Raw genomic sequence first — 20479 nt, 5'->3', positions numbered from 1 at the left:
AGATAATGAGAATTTGATTGTCCGTAAGGTCTGAACAGTTTTAATGTGTAGCATGGGGGTTTTACATACTCCCATTGAGGTTGGTCATTATATTTTATGTATCAGGAGAAAACAGTGGACATGCTGAATGTGCCGGTGCATTTTTTTCCCCCTCAAATGCACGTTTGATTGGCTTATGACTTGACCATTCCAACTCCGCACGGCCACACACGCACTTCCAAACAGCCCCGACAGATTCATGGCGACATGCCGCCGCTTCCTCCATCCCCTTTAAAGAGGGATATTAGTTTGTTTTTTGTTTTTTTTCGGCCAGCAGTAACAGCAGCAGCCACTGTAGTAATGTAAAAAGACGCCAATGTTGTGCAAGTGGGAAACACACCACCAATTTTGCTACTGAAAGTCCTACTTGCATCAGAGTTAGCATATCATTAAACTGTGTGAACTTGCTAACCTGCAAAACTACTGCAGTCAGGGCAGCCTCCACAAGGAAAAATGAAGTCAAGCTAGCCATCCCTCATTTGGATCATTGTTTGCATTTGCAAAAATCTGTGAATTAGAGGCGGACCCTATTTACAGTATTTTGTGTGTGTATGTGTTCAATGTATTCATACAGATTTAACAGCACTGGGAATAGATACATATAAGACAGGTTTTCCCTCAGTTTTCCCCCAAAGTAGAATACTAATAAAAAATAAAGAAACAAAGAAACCCTTTCCTCAGTTACTCCCAAAAACGTATAAATAAGTTCTATTTTTAATTGTTTCAGTGTCCCAAAGCTGTATTTATACGTCTTTTACGTTTTTTTTTTGTTTTTGTTTTTTTCAAAAAAGACATCTCTGGGTTCTGATTCAATTTAGCTCCAAAGCACAAAGCTGAAAATCCATTTTAAAGCAATTAAAGATACACGATAATATCGGTCACCGATAATTATCGGCCGATAATGACAATTATAACGTCACACAGATAATCCAGATAATAAAAAAATTCAACCGATAATGCAATCCGATAATTATGTACTTGATTTAGCCTCCAAATGTGCGCAACCTAAGAATTCAGCACGCCGCCTCCTCAACCCCTCCCCTCTCTGAAGCCCCTGAGGGAGGAGGCGTTGAGGAGGCGGAGTTACACAAGAAGAAGTAGTTGAATATTATGGCGGCTGTTACTATAAAAAAACGATGCTCTCGCCATCTGCGAAACATGTACCGCAGAAGTTCCACGAGGCGGAAAGAAAGCGTCCTCATTCAAAACCACTAACCCAGTATCCATTTAAAACTTAATCACAAAGATTTTTGGAACGAATACGAGGCTGCTGCTAGCAGGAATGCTGAAGCATTTTGCAGCTCTCTTCATTGCGTTTTCCTCGTTGTGAATAGACCTTACCCACGTGACGTCACAACTCCACTCTCCTGAATGGTACCGCCCAATTGTCCGTCAAAACATAGTGTTAACCTGTTACGGCTACGTACATTCCTCCTATTTACGGCGTGTTTTTCTGCTCCTTAACATTAATAATCAAAATGGTGAAGGCGTGTGTGGCTGTTGGTTGCACTAACAGAGAAGATGGAATGAGAGACTTGAAGTTGTACCGTATTCCGAGGGATCCAAAGAGGAGAGCGAAATGGACGGCTGCAATTCGACGTGAAAACTGGGCACCAAAAAAATCACCACAGACTATGTAGTAGTCATTTTATATCCAGTAAGATGCATTTAAGATATACTTAGAGGGTTTTGGGCTGACAAATAACCACAATTAAGATCATTGCTAGGCTAATCGCCGACAACATACACGTATGTATGTAGTGAGAGTGCTATCGCTAAACCATATAAACATAAAAAGCCCTAAGTGCATTGACAAATGACATGAAATAAATTAGACTTGACAGTGGATGTTAGCGAGAATAAAAGATTTTGAATTGAAAATTTCGTAACTCACCGTTCCAAGCACAAGATAGATTCCTGCCGAATTTTCGTGGACGAGGACCTGTTTCACCCAACCAGCAACGAAGTATTTATAAGCCTCCAAGCTCTTGAAGTTTTTCAAATTTTCGTGAGAATAGGCTGATTTTGTGTGGACAAGATAGTTGTAAATATCAGCGTAGCAGATGTCAGGCAGACAGGGCGAAGACAGTGGGTCGAAAAACATCGATTTGGGCATCAAATATGGATCTGGCGACTGTATAGAACGAAGCTTTTCCACATAATGCCTTTTATGCAACACATCCAGTGAGTTTACGGCATCCGAAAGCACCGGGTCTTCCATGAAATGCATTTTAAATTCCTCGATCAATTGAAACCAATGCTAATACAGAGACAAAATGACGGACAAGGGGGCGGAACCATACAGCGAGCACGTGGTTTTGTGACGTCGGTGGGTAGGGTCTATAGTTCCCCCCTCGACGGGCTGACTGGTCCTTCTCAAGCCATTTATTTAGCTATTGGGGAAAAATACTTGGATAAAAAGAATATCCTGTAAAAATATTGGAGTAGAGAGACTAAAACAATGACATTTTGCGGCTCTCTTCGTCGCATTTTCCTCGTTCTGAATATTTCCCCCTCAATGGGCTGAATAGTAAAACCGATGAGCCCATTCTCCTGCTGACGTCATCCACCTGTTGGGGACGCTAGAGCCTTATAATGGTAGGCGTGGCTAACCGGCAGATTAAAAGACTAATTTCTTGTCATCTGCGCTTTGCTAAATTGTTGTATATAGTCGAATCGTCTCAAAATATGATTCTAATTCACATAACAATGCTATTTAAGACTTTTTTTCTCCTGTCGTATGCTCTTTAAACGATAAGTCAGGGTCGAATAAAACTCCTAGGTTTTTAACTGTGGTGCCGGAGGCTACACTTACATTGTCCAGAGTGACTATCTGGGCAGCTAAAGAGTCTCTCACACTTTTCGGGCCTATTATAAGGACTACTGTCTTTTCAGGGTTAAGTAGAAGATAGTTAGTGCTCATCCAGGTATTTATATCTCGGATGCAGGTGCTTAGTTTGTCCACTTGCCTGATCTGCTCAGGTTTAATTGATAAATACAGTTGTGTGTCGTCAGCGTAACAATGAAAGTTAATGCTCTGTTTTCTGATGATATTACGTAGAGGAAGCATATACAGCGTAAACAAGATGGGCCCGAGGACCGATCCTTGAGGCACACCATAACTAACTCTAGAGTACGGTGATGATTGCTGGTTTACATTGACAAACTGGTACCTATTAGACAAATATGATTTAAACCAGCAGAGGGCTGCTCCTCTAACGCCTATGTCACATTCTAGTCTCTGCAATAAGATATTATGGTCGATTGTGTCAAAGGTTGCACTCAGGTCCAACAGAACCAGGATCGAGACTAATCCAACGTCAGCGGCTAGTAACAAGTCATTAGTTACTTTGACTAATGCAGTTTCAGTGCTATGATGAGCTCGAAAGCCAGACTGGAAATGTTCAAATAAACTATTGTCCTGTAGGTGCTGACAGAGCTGTTTAATTACCACTCTTTCAAGGACTTTGGAGAGAAATGTTAGATTAGAGATAGGTCTATAATTGGGCAAGATATCAGGATCAAGAGTAGGTTTTTTCAAAAGCGGTTTAATAACTGCTTACTTAAAGGACTGCGGCATGTGGCCAGTAACTAATGAGGTATTTATTATATTTAAGATAATATCAATAGTTAGAGGCAGGGTCTCTTTAAAAAGTTTGGTTGGGATCGGGTCTTGGAGGCACGTTGATGGTTTGGAGGACATTGCACAAAATATACGTCGACTCACGTTAATAAGCCAAAGACGTAATCCGCGCTTGATGGCAATACGTCAGTACTTGGGAATTATCAGAATTATTAGCTTTGTATAAAATTTCATTTGGGCAATTCATTATTTATTTATTTGTCTGTACCTAATAATCTGTAAACAGATTTGTTTTTAAAATACATTTAACACTAGAAAACCCAGTAGAGGCCGAATCGTCCTTTCCCCAAGACGATTCTTCTAATATTCCCAAGCAATGGCCGATTTGGCCTCTCTTTCGGAAAAACCCAGAGCTGGCCAAAATGACCCAAGTGCTTTTGAATTGGCAAGTCGTTGTATGACATAGAGCTGCCATTCATATGTAAATACAACCACTAAACATAAATTATGTTGGTGTGCAGCCCAAACGGAGGGGAACACACCAGGGTTAAACAATTCATGTCATAGTTTGTGTCAGTTCAAGTAAAGCTACATTTATTTATTTACATTTATTTATGGAGTTTACACTGTTTACATTTTTTAACTCACTTCTCCTATACTCCACACACAACAACAGATAAAAATGGCCCAAATGTGTACATTGTTTTGAAAAACCGTTTTAGAACTGTAATTTGAGTGTAACAGAATGAATTTGTTTCGTGAGAAGGGACCTGTTCGGTGTCCTGAGGAGGGGGAAGGGACCTGTTGTGGAGGTGAAGCTCACCAGTTTAGTGTCATAATGCCTTCAACTACATTTTAGAAATAGAACCAAATGTTTTTTTAAATGCAAGTTAATCCAACAAAATGTGTGAAAACTATTGAGAAAAATAGTAACAGACTGAATTTATGAGGTGAGAAGGGGGAAGGGACCGGCCCCGAAAAGTTGCTTTGAACACACTGAAACAATGACTGAATGTCCTAATAGTCCTAATTATTATGAAGGTGGTATGTACTGCACAGTGTTGTTAATCTTACTTCAAAAAGTAGTAACAAACTCGATTACTTTTTGGGAGAAGTAACTCAGTTACCTCATTGTAAGAGTAATTAGTTGTTCAGCAAAGGAACTGATGTTACTTTTCATGTCGTATACATATTACATTATATCTTCTAGAACATCTTTCACATCAACGATGTTAATGTTAACTGATTGAACTGATTTTTTTCAACCTCCCCCCCCCCAAAAAAAAACCTTGGTCAGACTTCTTACAATTTTTAAAAATCCACCTATATAAGAGTTAACGGTATACAACTTTAACTTTCAAATGCTGTGAGAAAAAAAGCTTTGTTTTTTAGGTTGTACTGAAACCGCACCGAACCATGACCTGTATGTGTTTATATAGATAATTTTTCAATATGCAGGTGAGGCTCTGAATCTCCTACCTCTCCTGTCTTTGCTCTAGTTGTTTTGATTAAAAAATATATCATACATGGTTCAATGATACATCATTCAAGAAAATTTTACGGCAATTTTGGTAAATAGAAACTGCCGTTTCTGGAGAAATTACTATGGGGCTTTGCTGTGCTCGATACAGTTCTATCAGTGACCTGTTGATTTGGGCACATTCTCTGGACACTTCCTGTTGATATCCAGTCACTTCCTGTTGATTTGGGGACATTTCTGGGACATGTCCTGTTAATATTAAGTCACTTCCTGGACATACCATCTTCATAATAAGTAGGACTGATAATTCAACATTCAGTCATTGTTTCAGTGTGTTCAAAGCAACTGCTCAGGGCCGGTCCGGTCCCTTCCTCCTCCTCAATTATTATATTTTGAGTCCCGGACTGGCTAATCAGTAAGTCTCACTAAGAAAGTAAGAAAAATATGGTGATCCTTTCCTAAGGTGATAAAGTGACCAAGTGCTTATTTTGTCGTAACGCAAATTCAGTCTGTTACTGTTTTTCTAAAAAGTTTTCACACATTTTCTGGACTAACTAGCATTTTTTTTTTTTTTTTTAATTCTATTTCTAAAATGTAGTTGAATGTAGTATGACACCAACCTGATGAGCTTCACTTGCCTGGTACACCGCTGTTCCACCGCTGTTCCAGCTATTGAGTCTGGCCACCATTCAGCGGATACAATTTCCAGGGCGGAGCAAGCCACAGCAAACAGACAGCGGAGTGGACCAATCAGCGACCGGCAGACGTGACGTTAGTAAAACGATGAGGGCAGGACGAGGGACTTGCGCGTGAAAGGAAACGTACGAGGAGAGCGGAGTTTATTCAACATGGCTAGCGCGACACAGACTGTTGTCAATGACTCGTGTCGATGTGTTTTTGGTCATTTAAAACTGATTTTACCATGGATTGGAACATATTCTCGGCTCTCCTGTTCACCATCTGTGTTGTCGTGGAGACGACTTCCGACGCGCAAGAGTGACGTTGCTCGTTAACAACACGTCACGCAAATAAACGAATCTGATTTGTCGATTGATTTTGTACCTGCTCGAGAGGCCGTTAATGGGCTGGGTCCCAGACTTTTCTCTCAGTGTTTGAAAAATACAGGGAGAACAGTCTGGCCGTGCCAGGCAAGAGCTTCACCTCCACGACAGATCCCTTCCCCCTCCTCAGGACACCGAACAGTTAGTTCCCTTCCCCCTCCTCAGGACACAAATTGGGTCTGTTACTGTTTTTCTCAAAAGTTTGCACACATTTTCTGGTTATTCAGACACAATGGCCGCAATTTATGCTCCATTCCGCTGATTCAGTACGTCTAGACTACAGACACAATTCCTGCCCTACACTCAAATTGCAGTTCTAAAACACATTTTTTTTCCAAAACAATGTACAAATTTGAGCTATTTTTCCCTGTGGTTGTGTGGACAATAAGAGAAATTTGAACAAAGGAGCTAGGCACATTATAGCCAGCCGTCGTCAGCGAATCCCTCAGGTCGAGCAGTTTATTCAATCGTCAGTCGTCATCTTGGAATGTGATCGCAAAAAGGCTCTGGTCAATCATTAAGCGCGTATATATCAAATAGTCACAGGAAAAAAAAAAAAAAAAAGACTTTAGATCCTTTCAACGAGTGCAGTATAGAGAACAGAGGGTGTATTAGAGGTACATTTGTGTGTGTTTTGTATACCATTCATAGCTTTGATTTGATAGTTTTGATTTGCTGTGATAACTCTTGTTTGAACCCTGTGCATCAATAAATACCAGGAAGAAAAGACAAACAAACTGTATCAGACTCTTACTTCAGTTTTACATTTGATACTGATTTAGTGTTCTATTTTCTGCAGGCATCACAAACTTACTGCTATAACAAATATGGTAGCATGTACACGCCCCACAGATACACTGTCAGAAATATTTTTTCCAACAGTAAAATTGTAAAACAACACACACAAATAAATATGTGCAAAACCCCATTAATGTAGCTTGACTTGAACTGACACAAACTCACATGAATACTTCAACCGTGGTGTGTTCCCCTCCGTTTGGGCTGCGTACCAACACATTTCCATATGAACGGCTCTTGTCTGTCGGAGAACGACTTGCCAATTCAAAAGCACTTGGGTCATTTTGGCCACCTCTGGGTTTTTCCGGGGTAGAGGCCAAATCGGCCATTGCTTAGGACAATTGGGTGTACAAGAATTCTCTGGGACTAGTGTTAACCTATTTGAAGTTTAGTTTCAGTCCTTCCCAACGCTATTTGATTGACAGACCATTCCTTTCGTTAAAAGCAAAATAGAAAAGATAAGCGAAATAGAAACATCAATGGAAAAAATTCATTTTTTATGGCAAAGTGAAAGTCAATAAAAAAGTTACTTTATTATTCATTAATTTCTCTCTATATTTATATATTTATACATGTGTTTTTGTTTTTTTATTTTGGCACTATTGTGGTTCCACACGTTCTGCCATAACTGTCACATACAGTCTAATAAAAAATGTTTTAAAAAATTAACAACAACGATGAATTTTACAATTCGAAAGGCAGTTTGGAATAACATTCAAACACCGTGCTGGCAGCTTAAGTCATATTGTTCGTCTTTGGTGGTAAACAGACAGCAGCCAACAGTGCTTGAGCTTCATTATCACCAACGCTTGGACATATTTTCCGTGCACCACTGCAATGCATTGTGGGATATAGGGAGCTCTGGAGTGACCATCGTTGTTGACTCGATCACTAAGCCCTCTAAGCATCGATCTCTCCAAGTTCACTTTGCTGTTTCGGGAAATGGAACAGCTCTTAAAGTGCGTACTACAGGATAAAAAAAAAAAAAAGTCTTAAATAGCATTATTATGTGAATATTTTGAGACAATTCGACTATATACAACAAATTGGCAAAGCTTAGATGAAGAGAAATTAGTCTTCTAATTTGCGGTTTAGCCACGCCTACTATTATAGGGCTCTAGCGTCCCCAACAGGAGGATGACGTCTGCAGGAGAATGGTTTCATCTGATTTAGACTTCAGCCCATTGAGAGGGGATTATTCATAACGAGGAAAACGCGACGAAGAGAGCAGCAAAATGTCATTCTTTCAATTTTTCTACTCCAATATTTTTACATGATATTCTTTAGATCGAAGAATGCACGCCGAAAATAGCCCATTCTCGGCCGACATCGGCGCACGGGACTGCTCGTGGCCAAGCCGAGGAAAGCGCATTCTCGGTGGGCATGGGGGCACGTGGGCAAAGAGGACCGGGAGAGGGGGGAGGCGACAAGCCACCGATCGCCGGCCACAAAATGCAAGCAACTTCCTTATTAAAACATATGCCATGATCCCTGTGTTTGACATATTACAAAATTGTCAGAATTGTTTATGCCAATCTCGGGGTGAACGGGAACTTTTTGAAACCCTAAAAGGCTCATACACCTCTTCCTGGTGCAGCAAAATGTTTCTCTAGCACATTTAGCTGGCGTGATGTGAAAAATAAACGAATTAATCCGCAAAATCAACTGAATCCGCAGTCGTTCTTCATACTGTAGTATTGGATGTATACTGAAAATGACTATCCCGCTGACGTCACACTCGGAAACCTCATCAATCCAGGAAGTCGCTCATTTTTTTTCACGGCGAGAGATTCAAAAAACTGAATAAATACATCGAACTCTTCCACACACATCCAAGCTATCCATTTCATTCAGGAGCATAAAATGCAGTGGAAAATAAGAAATAAACATGCTTTTTGCTGTCATACGCAGTTTAAGATGGCGGCGGGGATTCCCCCAAGGGGGTGTGCCAAGGGAAAGTGAACGAGGGCACATTTAAACCACGATTGAAACGCAGCCAACATGTTCATGAAGGCAGATGTGGAACCAAGCCTGTGCCACCAAAAAAACCTGGAGTTTGTGTCGCCATGTTGGGATCTCAGTAATGGAACGCTTTGGCTTCAGAGTGCAAGTCCTTTTATTTAAAATACAAAATAAAACGAGGAGCTATTGAATAATGGGTCCACTTTAGGGGGACACTGACTTGTACATGAACTGACATGAAAAAAAAAATCTGTGAAATGTAATCACACATTAGATTTTCAAGAGAGTAGTTCGAGTCTTGGGGTAGTCTAGTGTGCCTCAGACGTACAGTAGATTGGTCCTTGGATGTCTGTTTTTTTTTTTTTTTTTTTTTTTCCATAAATTTTTTCCCAAATCACTTTTCAATTACAATACTTTAGTTTGAGTGTAGGGGGGCTTCAGTTTCCCCCTGAAGTAGACACAATCTTAGATAGCTCCCCGTTTTTTTTTTTGTTTGTTTTAATAAAGGGACTTGCACTCTGAAGCCACCAGGTTGCATCACATATTGCACACAATGATCCAAATGAGGGACGGCTAGCTTGACTTTTTTCCTTGTGGAGGCTGGCCTGACCGCAGTACAAAACTGCAGTAGGAAGCTGCTGAGAGAGATGTGTCCTCCTGTATGTGTTTTCTCCTGTTAACGTAATTAAACTCAACGCAATTAAACTGTGAGAAATGTCGTGAACTCTGCTGGAAACTATAGAACCAGCAAAAGGTGAGCCAGTCAATTATATTTAATGTATTTATTTAGACAATGTTGAGTGGTCTCAAGACAAATGTTTATTATTATTATTTTTTTTTTTTCATTCCTGGATAGTTAAGAGACTATAAACAAGTTTGTGTTGTAGATATATATTTCCATGTATTCACACAAACACTATATGTCTGTTTATTTCACATCGTTATTCATAATAATTTATTATCCCATAGTACTGTGTTTAATCTATTTTGTGAAGTCCCGGCAAGGAGTACCTTCTGTTATAGATAAGGCGAGCGAGATACTGCTCCCAGCCCTGTTCTTGATATGCCTGTTTTTTTTCCCCCCACTGTTTGTGTAGATGGCATATATAAACTGTTTGAAGTCTAAGGTCGAGAGACTTTTTCTCTGTGGAGCACCTCGTTGTGTTGTGGGAGAATTGTCTCACAGCCGGTGTTGTGCCGAAAAATAGCTGCCTCGCGTGAAATGTCCCCCCAGACGGGAGCGCCCACACGTCACTCATTCAAACAGCTTTTTCTTACCAATCGATGGACACCAGTGATTCCCACAATTTGGGCCCGCCACAGTCTCGTTTGCCCCCCCGCCGAAAAAAAAAAAAAAAAAAAAAAGAGATAATAATCAGATGCGTCAGTCAGCCGATTACACAGCTGTAGCCCCATCCACTCTACTACCCGCGCGAGCGAGAGCGCGCGTGCATGCACACACACAGACACACGCACCAACAGGTCGCGCTCATAGACGGGACTACTAGCCTGGTACACCAGACTAATAGCTGTGCTATGCAGGTATGAAAATCTCTCACCTTTTGGCGAAATTCGCCGTTTTGAAGTCAAAAAGGGCGACCTACGTGAATTGCGTAGATCCGAGGAGAAATTCCTTTTGGGAGGAGGGGGGGTCGGGAGGTTTTATTTAATTATTATTATTATTATCATCATGTGATTAACTTAGTACGTAAACTGAGCACTTAAGAAATCGGTTCTTTAAAAAAGTGACACTTGGACAGTCTGCAAATCCTTCTAGATGCTTCGCTGACGAGAACCAATCATCGGCCTAAGCTGCGTTCCATTATTCCAAACGCGCGCACTCCTTACATGTACATGGAGTGCTCGGAGAGCCTTTGGTTGCATTGCAAAGCTGCGAAAACAAAAAGCAGGCCTTATCCACACCGAGGCAGACCAGAGCGCAGCATACACACTTGCCTGTATTTGCCAGCAGATTGAATTTGGTGAGTAATGGTTTCAATCGTTTTCACATTTTGCGATATAAAAAAGTTACTGCCATTCGTTGCAGCTTGCGTTGAACACTGCCAGAACTAGCCAAATCTCCTATGAATAAAAATAGCTCCCGTTAAATTGGCGTCAAGCTTGTGTATTTAGCGGTAATATACTGTTGAGTCAAATTAAGCGGCATGCTCTCGGATGGAGGGGGCGCCTCGCATCGCTCCCGTCGTCCGCCTGAGACGCGTTATTTTCGGCTGGGACTTGAGCTGACGGCCGGTGTCGACACAACACCGGCCCGACGAGTGGTGGGAATGAGTCCTGCTTCTTAAAGCTTTTCAGAAATACAGGGATCCCTCGTTTTTCGTGGTTAACGGGGACCAGAACCCGCCGCAATAAGTGAAAACCGTGAAGTAGCGCCCCCCCCAATTTCTTGTGCGTGTTCAATGCATTTGTTCAGATTTTACATTGGAAAAAGGATATACAGTGGGGAGAGCAAGTATTTGATACACTGCCAGTGGGTTTTCCCATTGACTGTGTATCAAATACTTGTTCTCCCCACTGTATATAAGACATGTTTTTTCATTTTTTTCACCAAAGTATCATTTATAAATGGTTTTCAAGTACTTCAAAATGTAAGAATTATGATAAGTTTTAAAAATGTTACTGCCCCACCGAATTATTTTTAAACAAGAATAAAGTAGTAAGAAAATGCTTGGCTTTATTAAATGCTTCATAGTGAGTCTACTCAAACCCTCTCAGGCTTTGGTAAACGGTGATTAACACACGTGCAAAGTTTTTCTTTTTATATATATATTTTTGTTTGAAGCAACTTATTTGATTGAATAATAAAGACACAAATGTCCTAGCCATAATGTGGCCCAAACGCAAAACAACATTACTTCAATGGAAAAAAATATTTGTTTCAATCAAGAAAAATAGTTTTCAAATGCTTTTTTTGTCTCAAATTTATTTTTGCAATCAAAAACAATTTTTTTTATTGAAGTGACTTTTTGGGGATTAAAAGTATATACTGTATTTAGATTGAAGCAACTTTATTTTTGATAGAAGTAACTTTGTTTTTTGATTGAATAATAAAAACACAAATCTATCTCCATCGTTATTGAGAAAGAAATTAAGAAAGCTTTAAAACTAAAAGCCTGTCTGTTTTTTTTTGTTTTTTGTTTTTTTAAATATTTATATTTCATTACATAGACATGCCTCGTAGGGAAGGGAGATTGAAGGATAAAAAAAGGAGTTAGATGAGGCTGCTAAAGGCAGTGGATACCTCATCAGCTGGGTGAATAGCAGACCTGGTGAGAACAAGTTTGCAAGGATAGTCGGGTATTAAATACAATTATAAACACAATTACAATGTTATTTTTCTATAAGATTTTATGTCATTGCTTTATTAATCATTAGGTGCTAGAATTGTTAAGTATGGATAATAATGAAATAATAGTTTTAAGAAAACTGTGCTGTTGGTGGCTCAGTGAACATCTGATGTGGTCACAGCCAGAAAGTGTTGATGACAGTTTTGATTTCTATTCACTGTTCCCCCCTCCCAATTAAAGTATGTCACAGTCGCAGCCAATTATTATCTAAAGCTGGTTAAAATTGAAGTTATGTTGTTTTAAGGTGTATTAAATACTTGTTCATGTGCCCCTTTTGATCTACGAGCACCCGCCCCTCCACCGGTCTCAGCACGGCCCTGCTGAAACACAGAGTGGGTCGACAGAGCTCAATCTTTTGTTGGGGTGTACAGTGTACTGGAACATATTTCCTCCGCACCCTTCTCACCTTTTTAACCCCTGACCCATTTTCATGCCTGGCTATGAGAGTATGAGTCTGGCCACCATTCAGCAGAAAAAAATTTCCAGGGCGGAGCCAGCCACAGCAAATAGACAGCGGAGCGGACCAATCAGCGACGGGCTGACAAGCGGCGATAAGCGACAAGAAACTAGCGAGAGACATTTCAACATATTCAACATGGCTAGCGCGAGACAGACTGTTGGTTTTAGCGAATCGATGTGTTTTTGGTCATGTAAAACTGAATTTACCGCGGATTGGAACATATTGCCGCTGAGTCTGGTGTACCAGGCTACGGGACTACTGTCTGCTGCATTCTGCTGCATTTGGCGCGATCCGGCGACACCGCATACAGCAATTTATATTACATTCAGTGGTCTCAAAATGCCCTAAAGAGATACACCAGGCTTGAAAATGTACACACACACCCTACCCCGAGGGTCAGAGACTCTCCCACCAGTCTCCTAAAATCCTGGACACTGGACACGGAAATGACTTTCTTGTAATGTGAATATGTATTGCTTTACTCTGCTTGAACTAATAAATCTTACCTGTTTCACGGTTTACTGTGGTGTGAAAACGTTGCGGTTTCAAAACCACTAAAATTTTCCGTCAGACCGTAGTACGGTATTCGCTATTTTTTATGTGTCAAAAATGCAGCCAGAAGTGGCTTGGCGCGGCAGCGCTCACCCCCTCCCGTTTGTTGCTGTGTGTGAAAGTGACGCTATCGGCTAGACAGCCAGTGAACCCAAAAACAAATACTCCAAACTAGAGCTGTCCCAACTAGTCGACGTTGTCGACATCATCGATGACGTAAATGCGTCGACGGGCAAAACATACAATCGACGGGTAATGACGGGTTTAAAAAAAATTACACGCGGATAAAGTTACAATAAAGTAATGTAAAGTAGAATGGCGGGCGGGCGCTCGCGAAGCAAGCGGTTGTTACTGGCACCCCCGCTGTTATTTCAATGTGACCGGCATTGTCAGATTGAGCAAAGAGGAAGAAAGTGGGTGAGCGAGAGAGAAGGAGCGAGATCGGTGAGTTGGGAAAGTGTACGGGTAGCGCGGAGTTCAGTGGGCTGCATGCCCCACATTTTTGTTTTGGTCAATAAAAGTATTCATAAAGAGCCATCCGAAGCCTCTCGGTGTTTTTATGCACGCCGCCGCCTTCCTGAGGAGGAAATTGGACAAACCGACGACAACAAGCCAAGTGAATCACCGGTTTACTCCTCACTACGGCGAGGAGTTGAAAACACCGCCAATTACCAAAAAGGGCAGAATTGGTGACACGTGAAAGTGGTATAAAGCCAAAAAAGCGATGGAATTGTTTCAAGGAAAATATGGAGGGTGCCACTGTGTGTACTCTTTGCTAAGCTGAGCTCGCATACCACGGTAGCACGTCGGCTATGAACGAACACTTGAAGCGCCGTCACCCAAGTATAATTTTCGAGGACAACAAAAAACAAGCTAGCGGATTGTAAGTCCATACAACTTTCTAACGATTTTTTAAAATGGAAGTTACCTTTATGTGCGTCGTATCAATGTGCATTTTTATTTAATAAAATAACTAATATATATAATATAATTATATATTTTTTTAAATTATTATTAAATTTATTAGGATCATGGAAGCTCCCACTTGGGGAAAATATATACATATATCCCGTATAAATATATAATATAATAAATATATGGAAACAGCACTGGCCTGCTTACTCTAATCCATGACTGCACTAATGTTAGTTACTTTACATTATAAAGTATCATTGTGTATACACATATAGTAGTGTACTATAAAATTAATACTATATATTTAATTTTTGTTACTGTGAGTATGTGTGCCTCTCATTCAAAATAATTGTGGTAATATTTCAGTTAGGGATGTCCCGATCCAGGTTTTTGCACTTCCGATCCAATACCGATATTGTTTTGCACTTCCGATCCGATACCGGCCGATACCGGCCTATCTGAGCATGTATTAAAATTTAAAGTTATTTAGCCTCCTTACTTAGTTGTCAGACTCATGTTGAAAAGGGTTTTAGTACTCTTGATAACAACTAGCCAGCTGAATTAGGTGAGTTTGAATAACACACAATGGTTGGTAACAAGAAACTGACCTGTTTATTCAGTGACAAACACAAAACATTATAAATAACAAACAGAAATGGCATAGTCAGTCAGTAAAACGTGCAAATAATATTGTAAACTGTCAGTGGAAAATCCCACAAACCCCCCCAAGCTATTAGATGCTTTTAATGTTTCGTGCATTAGTTACAAAAATTGTATAAAAAGCCTCTCAGGTTTAAATAAACGACTATTTCAGTATCAAATTAACATTTTAAAACAGTAAATAAAATACTCAAGTCCCCATTCTGTATCAACAGCTTTAAACTACAGTCAATTCATTTAATTTTGCGAATCAACCGTTAAAGTTGTTAAAATTGCTCCCGTTATTCCATAATTTCCCTTCTGTCTACTTTTGACATGTGAAAGTTTTAAAACTGTTTTGAAGATAGATTCAAGTCAAGATTTTGCCGATTTAGGAGTATTTTAGATAAAAAGTTAATTACGTTCGCTTGGAAGATTCACTACAACAGCCTACAAGGGAAGTCTCCTGCTTTAAGATGGCGGCTGTTTACTAACGCACGTAGTTTTTAATGCACGTGTTGCTAACGGTGTCGAGTCTTGTCATTTTGCATCTACTTCTATATACATGTGATATCTATTAGACAAGCATGATGGACGGCATTGCGTCCCGAAGGCCGCGCTGTGTATTAGTTATGCTTTACTTGACATATTTCAATAATTAGGGCCCGAGCACTAAGCGTGCGAAGGCCCTATTGTTTTGCAAAGGATTTTTATTTCATTTATTTTTTATTTTTTTCAGGGCAAATGAAAACGGCCAATTTGGAATGCACGAAAAGTCACCAAAATTTGCACATATGTGCGGAAAATTGTAAATTTCGATAATTTTGCAACATTGCAAAAAAATGTAACAAAATGACTCAGTGGCGCCCCCTTGAAATTTTAAAATTGGCCTATAACATTATGGTCTGTCAGCGTAGAGCGATGAAATTTGGGGGGTCTATACCTTGTCCAAACCACTCCAAAAAAGCATTTACACCCATATTCCAAACCCAACAGGAAATCGGTTATTTTGGATCGAATATGAAATTTTTATCGATTTACAGGGTGCACATTTGAGACCTTTTCGCCGAGGGAGTTAGTTGCATCATCTTCAAAATTGGTGAGACTGTTCAGGAGATATATGAGATCTTAAGTTTTTAAAATGGTGCGTTTTCATTCACGGGTCTGACCTGGGCGTGGTGCCAAAGTCGGCCATTTTTTCGGCAAAATGACAAATTCAGTAAATGACTAATAGTTTCTTGACACAATGTTCAATCTTTTTCATATCTGGCATGTATGTGCGGTATCCCACCCTTAACACGAGTGCATTGAAATATTACCCATTAGGCCTAGTTGGAATTTGGATGCTTGTGAATTGTTCTCAAATCTTCCACGGCCGGCCGAATCGCTGAAGGATGTAATGACGTCTGGGCATGTTGTACTGTGGTTGCCAACCTCCTAATAGGAAAATATCATTGGAACGCGAAGTCGGAGAAAGAATAACTACCCCGACTTCCAAGTTGTTTCAATCTGACGTCACTGGACAAAATTGTGCTCAAGAAAACGTATTGAATGATAACACAATAATGAAGTAAATCAAGTTTATTCGAGACGCCATGTATTTTTTCTCATACAGCGAATTATCTTTGTTGTGCTATGTTTTTATATTGACGATCAGCAAAGGATGTAACTAAAAAAAGGCTGTTTACAGTGTGGGCAATAACGCAGCCGTCGTTTTTCCTCTAATATTTGATCGCTTATAGGAAGGCAGGTTCGCTGGAGGTCAAAATGTCTTTGGATGGATGGCCAAAATAAAACACACCTCGTCGCGATCAGCCATCTTTGTTGTTTACATTTGCTTGGAACGCTTTGAGGTCGGAACTGGTACCATCCGAGTGGGATAAATCCGTCTTTACTCACAAGAGATAATGGCTGGTCATCCAGAATGAATTCTTCGGCAATGACTCTTAGAGCTGGGAATCTTTGGGCACCTAACGATTCGATTACGATTACGATTCAGAGGCTCCGATTCGATTATAAAACGATTATTGATGCACCCCCCTCTTTTTCTTTTTTTTTTTCTTTTTTTTTTTTTTTTTTAATAAAGTTTTGTACATTAGTTCCAAAATTGTTCAAAAATACTCTCAGGCTAAACCAAACTACTATTTCAGTATCAAGTTAACATATAGCAGTAAACAAATATACAAAAATAACATTAAATAAAAAAACTCCAGTCCCCATTCCGTATCAGCAGCTTTAAACTACATTCAATTAATTTAATGTTGTGAATCAACCGTTAAAAGTTGTTAAAATTGCTCCTGTTATTCCATAATTTCCCTTTTGTCTACTTTTGACATGTGAAAGCTTTAAAACTATTTTAAAGATAGATTCAAGTCAATATTTTACCGATTTAGGAGTATTTTAGATAAAAAGTTAATTAGGTTTGCTTGGAAGGTTCGCTACAACAGCATTGTAGGGAAGTTTACTGCTTTAAGATGGCGGCCGTTTACTAACGCCCGCATCTAGCTTTTTGCAGATGTGCTGCTACCGCTACCGAGTCTATAATCCATCTAGTCCTATATAAATGATATCTACCGTAACATTATGTAGCTTAGCTGTACTTGTAGCAGCTTTTCGGCAGCAGTCAGGTATGTTGTTGTGTTTTTTTTTATCTCGTGGCATGAGTTGAGCTAGAGCCCTGAGTTGAGCGTTGGCATTACCCGAGGGTCCGGTTAATGAGAAGCATAATGTTTAGCTACTCCCGCTCAGTTCCGTCCCGAAGACCGCGCGGCGCGTTGAGTGTGTTGTACTTCCGCTTTACTTGGCATATTTCAATAATCGGAATTTGGATGTTTGTGGATCGTTCTCGAATCTTCCACGGCCGAATCGCGAATAATCTAAGAATCGGAAATTTTGCACACCTCTAATGACTCTTGTTATTCCCTGGGCTTTGGGACTGTCGAGTGCCAGTTTGTCATGCATAGCAAAAGTTTCTGCCAGTGTTAGTTGCGTAGGACCTTTCTTTTTGTCTTCCGTTTTCTTAACATACTCCTCATATTTTTTGTAGTGCTTTTCGCTAAATTCTTGATTAGGTTGGTTGTAATAAAACTTCTTACAGCTTTACCACTACGCTTGACTTTATTGTGACATATGTTGCACTCTGCCTCTTCGTCTTTGTCGTCCTTTAAGGTGAAATGATCCCACACAGCTGACATTTTTACCGATAAAGTCTCTCGGTGAATTGGGAGACGGTAATGTAAATGTAATGTGTTGAAGGTGTGCCATAAATGCGGACCGGATTTTAGGGAAACCGAAGCAAAAACTGGAATGGATTATGTAAATCGGTGCGCTGGAATACCCGGACCGGATTTTCAAAAAAACTGGATCGGACGTCTGGATCGGAATTTTTCCGTGTCAGCCGATCCGATACTGATGCACATTTTTTTGCCCATATCGACGTCCGATCCGATCCAAATATCGGATCGGGAAATCTCTAATTTCAGTGTTCCCTCTACTTTATCTATTTTCAGGTTAAAACAAACAAAAGTTGAACAGTTTTTCTCCTCCCCAAAAATGCGGAATCCACACCAGAAAAAGCATCTGAACTCACACAAACTATTCTGAAAATGGTTGTCCGGGACATTGCAATTCATTTTAACATTTAGAACAATATCGACAATGATATACCACAAAAAGAGTAAGAATTGTTTTGATTCCTGCTAAAGAGATGGAAGTCTCAGTGTTTCCGATTACATTTTTTTTTGCACGAGTTCATGCTAGCAGCATTTGACCTCATTTTTTGTGATTATTGATATTTTTTATTTATTTATACGTTAATAAAGAATTTAGGTGTTCCAAAATGTTTTTTGTGAACTAATAAGGTTCAACAAAAATTTCATTATTAAAGTAAAAAAAAAAAAAAAAAAGAAAAATATTAGATTAGTCGACTAATCGTAAAAATAGTCGGCAGACTATTCGGGAGGAAATTTGTCGTTTGGGACAGTCCTACTCAAAACATAAGGCGTACTTTTCTTCAATTTATCAAGCTCTCAAATCGTGGTAAGTGGAATATACAAAATGGATACATTTAAAATGTTGTACAATTGTATTTTTTCATGTGTGAGTAGCTTCAACAGATTAATACCATGAAAAGTTCGCCAAAAACAAAACACACATTTTCCTTTCAAATTCAATATACAAACTAACTAAAAGCTTACAAAGACGAATGTCAGCCTAGGCTTAGCTGGGAGAGCAACTTCGTCGAGTGTTACAGCCGCAGAGTGAGAAAACAAGCTCGATCCGCTTGAATGAAGGGGAAAAGGGGATAGCATCAAAGATCGCTAATTGCGAAAGATGCTCTTGCTCTAAGCACAAATCCACGTTTGCTGGATCAAGGAGAGGTCTCACTCCCAATGTTTTTTTTTGTTTGTTAGATGAAACCTTTCCACAACAATATTTACACTTTAAACTAACTTATACATTTTTAACTAACTTATTAACTTATGAATTCTTTATGTTTTTTAACACATAGGCATGACATCATGTAGACTAGAGCTGACACAGTGGCTGAAAATGGCGAAACTTGAGCTTTTTCACCCTCAAAAAAAAAGTCATGCAGTAGAATTTATTTTAAATTTTATTCAGAAGTGTTTTTACTTTTTTATGGAAATGATTTTGTTCTTGCTTTAATCTTGAGCAACTTGAGCTGTGGCTGTGGGTATAGTCTATAAGTTATATTTATTTTAATTTTATTTAAAATATATATATATTTTTTATGGATAATTTATTTTAACAATATATTCATGTTCCAATTTCCAACTATGTTCTGGAAAAAAAAAATCCTGTTCAATGAATTTTTATTTTATTTTTTTTTAACCCATACATCTCAAAATAACACATTTTGGAGCTATAATTGCAATACAGTGATACCGTGATACCGCGGTATTTTTGCCCACGGTTATCGTACCATCAAAATCTCATACCGGCACATGCCTAACTGTGAATATGTATTACAGTATTTCACTCTGCTTGAACTAAGAAATCTTGAACTGTGCATATGTATAATTTTTAGGGCTGCAGCAATCGAATATTTTCGTAATCGATTAATCGACTGAAAATTCTATCGATTAATCGAGTAATCGGATAAAACATTTTTTTTAAAGGTAAAGACCAATTATAAATATACATGCGAAAAAAAGACATTTAATCCAATATTGAACCATTTTCATTCAATCAATGTCTTTATTTTCGATGTACATTTTTGAAAACAGCCAACAATTGCATCTCAGATGTGACCAGAAAAAAAATTCACTGCTTTCACTCAAAAAACTTCTAGATTATATACAGTATATAAACATATTTCTTACCTAAAAATGTAATTACGCTTGATAACACACATCACTTAAAAGCTAGGTGTTTTTCCCACGTGTTTCAATTGAATTTCCATTTGTGTCAAGCTATTTTTAAGTCCTAGTTAAGTTTTAAGTTAGTCTAAACTGTAAGTACTGATAGGATTTTGAATTTTTGCAGTGTTCAAAATAAATGTATGATACCTGCTGTACAGTATTGTCAGTAACGCGTTACTAATCAGATTACTTTTTTCAGTAACGAGTAATCTAACGCGTTCACTTTTCTACACCAGTA

At 39.2% G+C, this 20479-nt stretch overlaps 1 protein-coding gene across 10 annotated transcripts in view; it reads right to left on the bottom strand.

Annotated features, from left to right (window-relative positions):
- The window catches only part of LOC130911282 (zinc finger protein 260-like), a 172613-nt gene that overhangs the window by 147255 nt on the left and 4879 nt on the right, over positions 1-20479 (bottom strand). The gene's annotated exons all lie outside the window — the stretch shown is intronic.

This window comes from Corythoichthys intestinalis, unplaced genomic scaffold (assembly GCF_030265065.1).
Source record: "Corythoichthys intestinalis isolate RoL2023-P3 unplaced genomic scaffold, ASM3026506v1 HiC_scaffold_24, whole genome shotgun sequence".
NCBI classification, from domain to species: domain Eukaryota; kingdom Metazoa; phylum Chordata; class Actinopteri; order Syngnathiformes; family Syngnathidae; genus Corythoichthys; species Corythoichthys intestinalis.
Note: the sequence above shows the minus strand (reverse complement) of the source record. Positions and strands in the feature narration are given on the sequence as shown.